We start from the raw sequence: 13,569 nt of genomic DNA, 5'->3' as shown, positions 1-13,569 counted from the left end.
TACTGAAAGGAAAAAATCTAAAACCAAGAATAATCTACCCAGCAAGATTATCTTTCAGAATTGAAGGAGAGATAGAGTTTCCTAGATGGGAAAAAAGTTAAAGGAGTTATGAACTTTAAACGGCCTTATATGAAATGTTACAGGGACTTCTTTAAGCCGAAAAGGTCATAACTTGAAGTAAGAAAACTGTGGAAGAAAAAAATCTCGCTGGTAAAAGCAAACATAATAACAGTACTTAAAAACCAAAGTAATAAAAACAACTATAATAATTAGTTAACATATATACAAATAAAAAGATGTAAAATAGGATATCAAAAGCATAAAATGGTTGGTTAAAAATGTAGCACTTTTAGAATGTAGTTGAACTTAAGCAACCATCAAAGAATAGACTGCTATATACAGAGGGTGTTAGAGATGAACCTTATGGTAACCACAAACCAAAAACCTAGAATACTTACACACAACACACACACACACACACACACACACACACACACAGAAAAGAATCCAAACATAACACTAAAGTCACCAAATCACAAGGAAAGAGCAAGAGAAGAAAGGACCAAAGAAAAGCTACAAACACAGCCAGAAAGCAACAAAATGTCAATAAGTACATACCTATCAAAAATTACTTTAAATGTAGGGGCTCCTGGGTGGCTCAGTGGGTTAAGCCTCTGCCTTTGGCTCGAGGCATGATCCCAGGGTCCTGGGATTGAGCCCCGCATTGGGATCTCTGCTCAGCAGGGAGCCTGCTTCCACCTCTCTCTGCCTGCCTCTCTGCTTACTTGTGATCTCTGTCAAATAAATAAATATTTTTAAAAATTACTTTAAATGTAAAAGGACTAAACGCTTCAATCAAAAGACATGGTAATCAAACGGATTAAAAACCAAGATTCATCCATATGCTCCCTGCAGAGCTTCACTTCAGACCTAAAGATACATACAAACTGAAAGTGAAGAGATTGAAAGAGATATTCTATGCAAACGGAAATGAAAAAAAAAAAAAAAAAAGCTGCAGTAGCAATACTTGTATTATACTAAATAGACTTTAACACAAAGACTGTAACAAAAGAAAAAGAAGTGCATTATGATAAAAAGATAAATTCAATAAGCCGATATAATAACTGTATCTATGCACCAAAACAGGAGCACCTGAATACATAAAGTATTAACACTTATAAAAAAACAACCTGACAGTAATACAACAGCATGGGACTTTAACATCCCACTTACATCAATGGATAGATCATCCAAACAGAAAGTCAGTAGGGAAACAATGGCCTTAAACAATACATTAGACCAAATTTTATTGATATACACAGAATAATCCACTCCCAACAGCAGAACACACATTCTTTTCAATTGTATATGGAACATTCTCCAGGACAGATCAGGTTATACCACAGAAAAAAGTCTCAATAAGTTTAAGAAGATTGACTTAGTATTAATCATCTCTTTTAACCACAACAGTGTGAAGCTTAGAAATCAATTACAAGAAAAAAAAAATGAAAAAACAAACCCTGAAACAAATAAAAATGGACATAACTTCCAAAATCTAGGAGATGTGGCAGAAGTAGTTTTAAGAGGGAATTTTAAAGCTATAAAGATCTAACTCAAGAAAAAAGAAAAATATCAAATAATCTAATTTTAAAGCAAAGGGATGAGAAAAAGAAACAAAGCCCAAAGTTACTAGAAGGAAGAAAATAATAAAGATCAGAGTGGAAATAAATGAAATAGAGACTGAAAAAAAAACCAAAAACTTAAAAGAAAAAAAAAAAAATCAGTCAAACTAAGGACTGCTTCTTTGAAAAGATAAACAAATTTGATAAATCTCTGGCCAGAATCTGCTCCTTCCCCCACTTCCCTCCCTCACAAAGAACCCAAATAAAATTAAAAAAAATGAAAGAAAAGTTACAAATGACACTACAAAAACACAAAGGATTAGGAGTTTACTATGAATAATTATATGCCAACAAATTGGATAGCCTAGAAGAAATGGCTTAATTCCTAGAAACAAGTAATCTTCTACAACTGAATCAGGAATAAATAGAAAATCTGAACAGATTGATTACTAGCAATGAAATTGAACTGATAATCAAAAAACTCCCAACAAAAAAAAAAAGTCCAGGATTATAGAGCTTCAGGTGAATTCTGTGTAGCATTTAAAAACTTTATACCTATTCTTCTCAAACTACTCCAAATAGCTGAAGAGGAAGGACATTTCCAAATTTATTCTACAAGGCCGGCATTACTCTGACACCAAAATCAGACAAAGAAAATACAAAAAAAGAAATTACAGGCCAATATCCTTGATTAGTATAGATAGATACAAAATCCTCAAGAAAATACTAAAGGAATCCAACAATATACTTAAAGGATCATATACCATGATCCAAGTGGCGTTTATTCCAGGGATGCAAGAATGGTTCAATATTCATAAATCTATCAACATGACACACCACAGTAAAATGAGGAATGGGGTGCCTGGGGGGCTCGGTCATTAAGTGTTTGCCTTGGGCTCAGGTCACGATCCCAGCGTCCTGGGATTGAGGCCCAAATTGGGCTCCCTGCTCGGCAGGAAGCCTGCTTCTCCCTCTCCCACTGCCCCCTGCTTGTATTCCCTCTCTTGCTGTCTTGCTCTCAGTCAAATAAAATCTTAAAAAAAACAAAAACAAAATGAAGAATAAAAATTATATGATCACATCAACAGATGCCAAAAAAAAAAAAAGGTATATGACAAAATTTAACATTCGCTTATGACAAAAACTCTCAACAAGGTGTGTATAGAGGAAATATATCTCAAGGTAGTAAAAGCCATACATGACAAGCCCAAAGCTAACATCAAACTTGACAGTAAAAAGCTGAAAGCTTTTCTTCTAAGATGAGGAACAAGGATGACCGCTTTTCATTCAACAGTTAATCACCACTTTAATTCAACATAGTACTGGTAGTCCTGGCCCACAGCAATCAGACAAGAAATAAAAAGCATCCAAATTGGTAAAAAAGAAGTAAAACTGTCACTATTTACAGAGGACATGACATATATAGAAAACCCAAAAGACTCCATCAAAAAACTGTTAGGACAAATAAATTCAGTAAAGCTGCAGGATATAAAATCAATATGCAAAAAAGCTGTTGTGTTTCTATACACTAATAATGAACTATCAGAAAGAGCAACTAAGAAAAATAGACAATTTATCAAGAAGATTGAAATACCCAGTAATAAATTTAACCAAGGAGGTGAAAGACCTGCATTCTGAAAATGAAATGAAAATGAAATGTCACCATGTAAGAGTTTCAAAATGTATTTTAAAAATCAGAAAATGAAGGCTAAACAAACAATCTGGCCTTAATCTATTAACAAGAGCCACACTTAAAACAGAAGGTTGAAAGTCAGGGAATGGAAAACAACAATAACACTTGTAGGAAAAATTATATGGTATCTTGAATTTGCTTTAGAATATACCCCAAAATAAGTAACCTAGGAAGGGAGAGTGGATGAAACAAAAATGCCAAATTGATCACTGTTGAAGGTGGGTGATGGACATATGAGAATTCATTATACTCTTCCAACTTAGATATTACAAAATTGCTTTTCTAATAATAAACAGGTTTAAAAAGACACAGAAAAAGACATCCCAGGACAATACTAACCCAAAGCAACTTCCTATAGCTATAGGAGTATCAGAAGAAAGGTGAAAGCATTGCTAGAAGGATATTATACAGAATAAGAGCATCAATTCCTGTGAAGGATGTAAAAGTTCTACTTTTTATGTACCTAAATGTATATCCTCAAAAATAGTATGGAAAAAAATGGAAAGAACTAAAAATGAAGAGAAAAAAAAATATCAATCACTACATTGGGAAATTTTAACATGTCTCTTCCAGTAATTGTATAAACACACACACACACACACACACACACACACACACGCCACTCAGGAAATTTGAACCACACAAAGAATAAATTTGACCTAATAGTCCAAATACAGGAGAAAATGGAGTTTTCAAGAATAGTCACACATTTTACAAAACTGTCACATGTAGAGAGATCTTGGAAAAATTCTGACATATCAGCATATATATCAGAGGAAAGACTGTTCAAATAAACTATGGCAAGACTTATCCATGTGAGGGCAAAAAACATTGGATCCCTATAGCTCACACCATACACAAAAAGTAATTCCAGGTAGATTAACAACCTAAATATAAAACGTGAAACTTTAAATTTTAGAATATCTTTATCATCTCTGGATAGAGAAGCTTATTATTTTTGAAATAATGTACTATTAGCTTAATCTACAATAATTCAAGATGGTGATTCTTTGAATAGAAGGCAAGAGGTAGGAGGGAGATGCAATCATACAGGTATACATGAGGGCTTCAACTTTACTGGCAATGATTTCTTCATTAGCTGGTAGGCACAAAGATATTCAGTATATTATTCTATATTATTCTTCACATCAGAAGTGTTTTATAAGGAATTCTTAAGAGAAAACAAACACTTGTCTACACTATGCAATACACACTATAACAACAGTTCAATCATGAGGTTAAGGTGAAATGGATTAGATAGTACCTATGTAAATGGAAAAGAAAACAACGTGGAAAAAAAACTTACCAAAGGAAATCATAGTTAGAAGATGGAAGAAGTGGCAGGGCACCTGGGTGACTCAGTTAGTTAAATCACTGCCTCAGCTCAGGTCATGATCCCGGAGTCCCCAGATTGAGTCCCGTAGTGGGCTCCCAGCTCCGTGGGGAGTCCACTTCTCCCTCTGACCTTTTCCCCTCTCATATTCTCTCTCACTCGCTCTCTCTCTCAAAAAAATAAATAAAATCTTAAAAAAGAGAGAGAGAGAAGATATAAGAAGTGGGAGTAGTTGAGAACATCTTTTCAGGGGTGCCTGGGTTGCTCAGTCAGTTAAGCATCTGACTCTTGATTTTTGGCTCAGGTCATGATCTCAGGGTTGAAAGACTAAGCCCTGTGTGGGGCTCTGTCCTGAGTGTGGAGCCTGCTTAAGATTCTCTCTCCCTCTGCTCCTCCCTGCACTTCCCCACCCCATGATCAAACATGCTCTAAAATAAAATCTTTAAAAAAAATTAAAAATTAAAAAAAAAAAAAGGAACATATCTTCAGATATGGAGATTAAGAAAATGAGTGGAAACCAAGTCTCTGAGTAGTGTTAATCTGATGTAACAAATTATATATTACTACGTTACTATATTACAAATAGGACTCAGATATTATAAATGGTACAGCCAGAGTTTTCTCGGCTCCCCCAAAGCCAGTACTTTCTTCCATTACAACATGCTTTCATAAAGAGAAATGGCCCAGAGGGAAAGCTAGCACAAATGCACATACATGAATGATTACCAACTAGTCTTAAAAAGATGTTTGCAGGGGCTTCTGGGTGGCTCAGCTGGCTAAGCGTCCAACTCTTGGTTCAACTCAGGTCATGATCTCAGGGTGGTGAGATGGAGCCTGCCTCAGGCTCCATGCTGCTGAGCTTGGAGCCTGCTTGGGATTCTCTCCCTCTCCCCCTTCCCTATGTTCATGTTCTCTTTCAAAATAAATAAATAAATAAATAAATAAATAAATAAATAAATAAATAAATGATATACACACACACGTATCTTTTTTTAAAGATATTTGCATACAATAAGAATTATAGGTCTTTGAGCACAGTAGTGTTAGTTGCCTCACTGGGATCTTGTTACACAACCAGCCTCAATCAAATATTCAAAAGACTTTGGAGGTTATTCAACCTAGCATAGTTCTGAGGCTTGATCCCAGGATCCGGAGACCACAAACTGAGCTGAAGGCAGATACTTAACCATCTGAGCTACCCAGGCACCCCAAGATCAGTCTTTGCATGCTAGATACTATCATACCAGATACAAAGGAAGTTATCAAAGACTATCAGGAACACTCAAAAGTACTCAGAGACAACTTGAAGAGGCTCGACTGGCCACAGATAGGAGAGTGTGGACAACAATACAAATAGTATAGAAAACAGCACTTCAAATTTGTTTAAAGCTACACTAAAAAAATCGTAATTGATTACTTTTAGAGGATGACAGAAAACAAATTCTCATTTTGAAAACTGGTTTTAAAAAAATGGATAAAAATCAAAGGTTTATTCTTCCTTTCCTATATAAATTGTGCCACTAGATGGCCAGTTTCTCTTTATAAAAGCATTCTAGCCAACACATCAAGAAATGATTGAATAAAAAAAAAATATCATGACTTTGCAATCCCTAATAAATTAATGGATCTAAGCATTTAGCAATAATGGTAATGGCTACCATCACTACAAAAAGATAAACTGTGATCAAAACTATAAACAAAGGCAAAGATGTGATTCATGTAAAAGTCAAGAAGGGAAGAGGGAGTTGTAGCTAGAATAGGTACATGGAAAACTTACAAAGAGACTGGCAATGTTCTCTTTCTTGATCTGGCAGAGATAACAAGTGTTGTTTATAATTAATTGGCAATGTTTATGTAAGATTTTGTATCTATATTTTACAATTAAAAGTTTTAAAAAAATGTTTGAAAATACGTTCAAATAGTTTGGGATAATGGGTACTCTCCTATACATTGCTGATGGGAGCATAAACTGATAGTCTTTATGGAGGACCCTAAGGCAAACCCTGTAAGAATTACAAATGCACATACCGTTGACTTAATAATTCCAGTTTGAAGAATTTACCTTACGATTACCATTCCACACATATGAAACGTAAAAGGCTATTTACTGCAAGACTCCTATAATAGCAAACTACTGGGTACAACCTAAGTGGCTACTGGTAAGAGACCAGTAGGAAATTATAGTGCACTATACAGTGGAATCATCATGTACCTATAAAAAAAAAAAATGAAGCAGCCCAAGGTGATCTACACATTTGATACAATCTCTACAAGATACCAATGCAGAAATAGAAAAACCTATCCTAAAATCCATAAAGAGGGATCCCAAATAGCTGAAACTATCTTGAAAAAGAACAAAGCTGGAATACTCACACTTCCTAATTCCAAAACTTACCACAAAGCTACAGTAATCAAAACGGTGTAGTACTAGTATGAAGGCAGATAAATAGAGGAATAGACAGCCCAGAAATAAACCCTTGCATATATAGCGAAATGATTTTTGACAAGGTTACACAGCCATTCAATGGGAAAAGGAAGTCTTTACAACAAATGTTGCTGGGAAAACTGGATGTCTACGTGCAAAGGAATGAAGTTGGACCCTACCTAACATCACATACAATAATTAACCCAAAGTGGACCAAATACCTAAATGTAAGAGTTAAAACTTAGAAACTCTTAGAAGAAAACAGGGCAAAAGCCTCGTGATCTTGGATTTAGTAATGATTTCTTAGATATGACACCAAAGGCACAGGGAATAAAAGAAAAAAAATTAATTCGACATCATGAAAATTAAAAAATTTTGTGCAAAACAAGACAGTATCAATAAAGTAAAAAAACAGCCCATGGACTGGGAAAAATATCTGCAAATCTTCTGATAAGAAATTAATATACAGAATATACAGAGGACTCCTAAAACTCAACAGTAACAACAAAAGAACAATTTGAAAATAAAGGACTTGAGTAGAATTTCTCAAGATATTCCAATGGCCAATATGCACATGGAAAGATGCTCAACATCACTGATCATTAGAGAAATGTCAATCAAAATTACAATTAGATAGCACCTCATACCCATTATGATGGCTACTATCAAAAAATATGAAAATAACAAGAGCTAGAGAGGATGTGAAGAAACTGGAATCCTTATGCACTATTGGTGGGAACATAGAATAGTACAGCAGTTGTGAAAAACAGTACAGTGGTTCTTCAAAAAATTAAAAATAGAATTACCATATGGTTCAGCAGTTTCACTTCTGGATATATAACCCAAAAGAACTGGAAACAGGGTATCGAAGAGATGTTTGTACACTCATGTTCACAGCAGCGTTCTCACATTATTCAGCCAAAAGTTGTAAGCAACCCAAGTATCCATCAACAGGAAGATAAATAAGCAAAACATGGTCTATACACATATACAAGGAATATTATTCAGCCCTTGAAAGGAAATTCTGATGCATGCTATACTATGAACCTGGAGGACATTATGCTAAGTGAAACAAATGAGTCACAAAAGGACAAATACTGAATGATTCTGTTTATATATTTATAATAGTCAAAATCATAGAGACACAAGTAGAATGATAGTTGCCAGGGGCTAGCAGGGAGGATGAATTTACTGTTTAATGGGAATGTAAGTTCAGGTTTACAGGATGAAAAGAGCTAAGGAAATGAATGTATGACATTATGAACGTATTTATCATTACTGAACCGTTCACTTAAAAGTGGTTAACATAATAAATTTTGTTATGTGTATTTTACAATAAAAAATAAAAACTTACTTGACATGGAGTGTAGACCTAAATGTAAAAGGTCAAACTTTTAAACTTCTAGAAGAAAACATAATTAACAAAGTCTTTGGGACTTTGGGATAGGGTAGGTAAAGATTTCTTCAGCAGGACACAGAAAGTATGAATCATAAAATAAAAACTTGATAACCTAGACTTCATCAGAATTTAAAATCTGTTGTTTAAAATACAGCAACAAGAAAATGAAAAGGCAAGCAGCTGGCCGGGTCAAAATATTTGTAACATCTACGTCTGAGAAAGGACTCACACCTAGAATGTATAAAGAACTATCATGACTCGATACTGAAAAGATAAACCAATTTAAAAATAGGCAAAAGTTTTTATTTCTTTGAGAGAGAGAGAGGGAGAGAAAGCATGCACAAGTCAGGGGAGGAGGGTGAGGGAGACTCCCCATTGAGCAGGAAGCCCAACCTGGGGTCCTGGATCAAGCCCCTAGGATCACCTGAGCTGAAGGCAGATGCTTAACCAACTGAACCACCCAAGCTCCCTTAAAAATAGGCAAAAGATTTGAACAGATACTTCACAAAAGATATATGAATGATCAATAAGCACATGAAAAGTGCTCACTCACATTAGTCTTTAAGGGAATGCAAATTAAACAATGAGATATCACAACATATCCATCCACTAGAATGGCTAAAATGTGTTAGCGGGGATGTAGAGGAACTAGACTGATATATTGCTGGTGGGAATGTAAAATAGCACAACCACTTGGCAAATCAATTTGGCAGTTTCTCCTAGAGTTAAACATATACTTCCCTTATCATCTAAGTAAATTTTCCCCCAAGAAATGAAAACATACTTACAGAAAGTTTTTTTTTTTTAAGATTTTATTTATTTGAGAATGAGCAAGAGAGAATACAAGTGCGGTGAAGGGCAGAGGGAGAAGCAGACTCCCTGAGCAGGGAGCCTGATGTGGGACTTGATCCCATGATTCTGGGATCATGACTTGAGCTGAAGGCAGATACTTAACCAACTGAGCCACCCAGGCACCCCTACAGAAAGACTTCTGCACAAATACAGCAACTTTATTTATAATGGCCAGCTACAAGGAAGAACTCAAAAGCCTATCAACGAATTAATGGACAAACAAAATCTGATATATCAGGGCACCTGGGTGGCTTGCTCAGTCATGTCTGCCTTCGGCTCAGGTTATGATCTCAGGGTCATGATCTCAGGGTCCTGGGATTACGCCCAGTGTCAGGCTCCCTGCTCAGTGGGGAGTCAGCTTTTCCCTTTCTCTGTGCCCCTCCCTGCTGCTTATGCAGTCTCTCGCGCTCTCTCTCTCATAAATATTTTTTGATAAATCTGATAGATCAGGGTGCCTGCGTGGCTCACTGGGTTAAAGCCTCTGCCTTGGGCTCAGGTCATGATTCCAGGGTCCCGGGACTAAGCCCCGCATTGGGCTCTCTACTCGGCAGGGAGCCGGCTTCCCCCACACTCTGCCTGCTTCTCTGCCTACTTGTGATCAAATAAATAAATAAAATCTTAAGGAAAATGTTAAAAAAATCTGATAGACCTATACAGAGGAGTATCACTCAGCTGTGCAAAGGAGTTAACTACACACAACACTGATGAATCTCAAAAATGTTATGCTGAATGAAATAAGCCCGATACAAAAAAGTGCACACTATACGATTTGATGATATACTGTTAAAAAAAAAAAAAAAGTCTAATTTATAGTTACTGAAAGCAGTTCCATGCATACCTGGGGCTGGGAGTGCAGGGTCACTGACAGGACAGGGGCACAAGGAAAACTTTTATAGAGATGGAGAGGTCTTGCACCTTGATTGCTGTATTATCAGAGTATCTATTTGACATAACTCTTAAAACGGTATATTTAAAATAGTGCATTTTATTGTATGCAAATTATAGCTTGTATATAGTTGGTTAACATTTTCTGCACATTATAAGACATAAACCTGACTTCTCTTTATAAAATAGGGATAACAATAGTACCTATTTTATATGTGCTGTGATGAGTAAATAGGTTAGGGTTAGGTTATGTGAAACACTTAGGGATTGGAATATAATATGTACTCAAAAAAATGCTAGTGGGATAAGATTTTCTTAAAGATAAATAACTGCATAACAGAGACTATAAACCAGTGACTTTCAAACAGGGGTAATTTTGCCCCCCAGGGGACAGTGAGCACTGCCTGGAGAATTTTTTTTTTTTTTTTAAGATTTTATTTATTTATTTGAGAAACAGAGAAAGAGTGAGAGAGAACATGGGAGGGGAGAAGGTCAGAGGGAGAAGCAGACTCCCGGCAGAGCTAGGAGCCTGATGCAGGTCTTGATATGGGACTCCAGGATCAAGACCTGAGCTGAAGGCAGTTGCTTAACCAACTGAGCCACCCAGGTGCCCATGTCTGCAGAAATTTTTGACTGTCATGACTGGACAGGTGCTACTGGCATCTAGTGGATAGAGGCCAGGGATGCTGCTAAACATCCTACGAGGCACAGAATAGTCTCCACAACAAAGCATCATCAGACCCAAAATGTCAATACTATAGAGATCAAGACACCCTGCTACAAACTCAGTGATAAAACCACCCACAGATAGAATCCAAAATGGCTATGTATATATTCTATAAATCAAAAAGAGGAAAACAAAACCAATAGGGAAACAAGCATATAAGGACGCAAACAGTAAACATGGAGATCATGACACAGCAGGGAAATGTCAACTGAATACATGAGATAGCATTCTAAAACCAATAAAAGCCGCAAAAATGAAAAATTCTGACAATACCCAATGTTGGTGATGATACAGAACAGAAATCTGTATCATGCTCTGTAGGTGAAGGGGTAAGGTACGTATATGAATATATGCATACATACGTGCATTCTTATTCATTGATTAGGATGAACAGTGATTAATGATAGTAGCTACCTCTAGGAATGAAGGGAGATGGATGGGAGGAACTTAATTATATATTTACTGTTCTGCTTTCTGAAAGCTATATGCTTTAAATGATTCCCATTCATCGAACATCTATTATGTATCCGGTAGTAACAGGTTCTTTACACACTTCATAACTTATTCCTCACAATAATTCTATGTTATAGGTATTCTTTATAGAGACAGTGTCTCTGAGAGATTAAATAATTTACTCAAGGTACATAGGCAGCAAGTGGCAGAGCCTGGATTCAGGCCAAGGGTTTTCTACTTCAAAACCCCATCCTACGTCCCCAAAGTGGCACAATACCATGACCGATGCCTTAAGGTTTGATAAAATTAGAGCGTTCTTGGAAATATTTCTAGTTTTCATAGAAATAGTCTCAACTAAGATAATCCTCGAATGGGAAGAAGGTAAAAATAGGATGGCAAAATGCAGACTAAGCAAGGCAATGTAAGCTAAAGACTTCTCCCCAGGAAAAACGGACATAAAATTATATAATTTCAGTGGCTCACAAATTCCCTAATATACACCAAAAAGTCCTGGTTAAAAACATCTCCTTTGGGAAAAAAAGAAAAAGGGGAAAAATTGAATTATAATATTTGACTGTTTGAGAGTCGTACTTTACAACTAGTATATATATGTTCCAAATATAGCTCATTGTCAGAAATCTTTTGATCTGCCTCAATAAATCTATGACTATTCTTACTATAGTGAGCTCTTTGCTCCAGAATGATACAAAGGAGATTGGTGATTATACGAGGCATGTAGAATTAGTTAAATTCAATTGTACATCTTGTGTGTAAAGTTACCTTTGTTGAGGGCTGAAAGTTAGAACAAAGAACAAGGGACACCAGGCTTAAAAGATGTTGGATTTTTTCTATATCCAAAAACAAGTAAGTTATATCCCATATTATGTCCATATTTACAAAATGCACAAGATCTAACATCTTCAGTTTTAAAATAAGAATATGCCACACAATCTTTATTTTTTATGTGTAATGATCTTTTTCTTTATAAGTCCTCCTTTCTCATTTTGGGGTAATGGTGCATGTCTTTGCTGCTCCTAGTCCTCTTCAATATTCCCTCATTCTGCCATTTCTATTTCCCAGTCAGACAGAAAGCACAGTATCTAGATTTCATGTTTTCTACCAACCTAGTTAATTTTGAATTAGTATTTTTTCCCCTCAATAAATACATCTAAACTGGTTACTTTCTTAATTTATCTTTGTAGTTTGTATTGAATGTTTTATACTTTTTTTTTTTTTTAGTAGAGAGCATAAAAGGGGAGAAGAGAGGGAGGGAGAATCCCAAGCAGACGTCACACTCAGCTCCCGACCCCAACATCATGACCTGAGTGAAATCTAGAGTCTGACACTTAACCGGCTGAGCCACCCAGGCGCCCCTGAATGTTTTATTTAATCTGAATCTTTGGATGGCAAAGAGAAACATCCATACCGTATAATGGTTCAGAGTTATGCTCCATCTAGCACACGGTCTCTTTATTTTACAAACATTTGAGTGTTAACTATGAGCAGCAACTGTGCTATGCAGACAATGGAATCAACAAACACTTGTGGGAAAACTTCAATTAAGTTATACAACATCCTAATTTTTCTTAATGATAAAGGATGTCAACCACAAATTCATCCATGAAGTTTTTAAAGCTGTATTTTCACCCTGCTTAACATTTAGGGACAAACTGTGACATAAAATGGCTATTTACAAGTTTGACAATATTACCTCCTTGGATCTTAGAAAATATTACACCCGCACACATAGGCATACTATTCCAATTTGTACTTTCTCTTACTGCTAAGTAACTTCTAGATTTTTAACCATAACCTTTTTCTTCCTATAACTGAGAACAATTATTTGTCAAAAGTTGTCTGCATGCCCCAACTTCTTACTCATTTTTTTTCTAAACAAAACTCAGTGTAGTGGAAAAACCAGACTTTGAGTTTTCAAAACCCAGATATGAAACCTGGTTCTGTGAACAAGCTGGCTGAATGACGTCTGCACAGGTCACTTAATTTGGCTTCCCTGAACTTCGTTTTCTTTCCTTTCTAAAGCATGCTAAAATACTTATATCATTGCCTTCTTCTCAGGAAGAAATGAGATAAAGCATCTCCATTACCTAGCACAGTACCTAACATAGAGATAGGTGCTCAGTCAATGAAAGCTACTCCCAGCTTCTAACCTCTTGAAAGAA

The sequence above is a fragment of the Lontra canadensis genome, unplaced genomic scaffold (assembly GCF_010015895.1).
Source record: "Lontra canadensis isolate GAN:19392208 unplaced genomic scaffold, GSC_riverotter_1.0 scaffold87, whole genome shotgun sequence".
NCBI lineage: Eukaryota > Metazoa > Chordata > Mammalia > Carnivora > Mustelidae > Lontra > Lontra canadensis.
Note: the sequence above shows the minus strand (reverse complement) of the source record.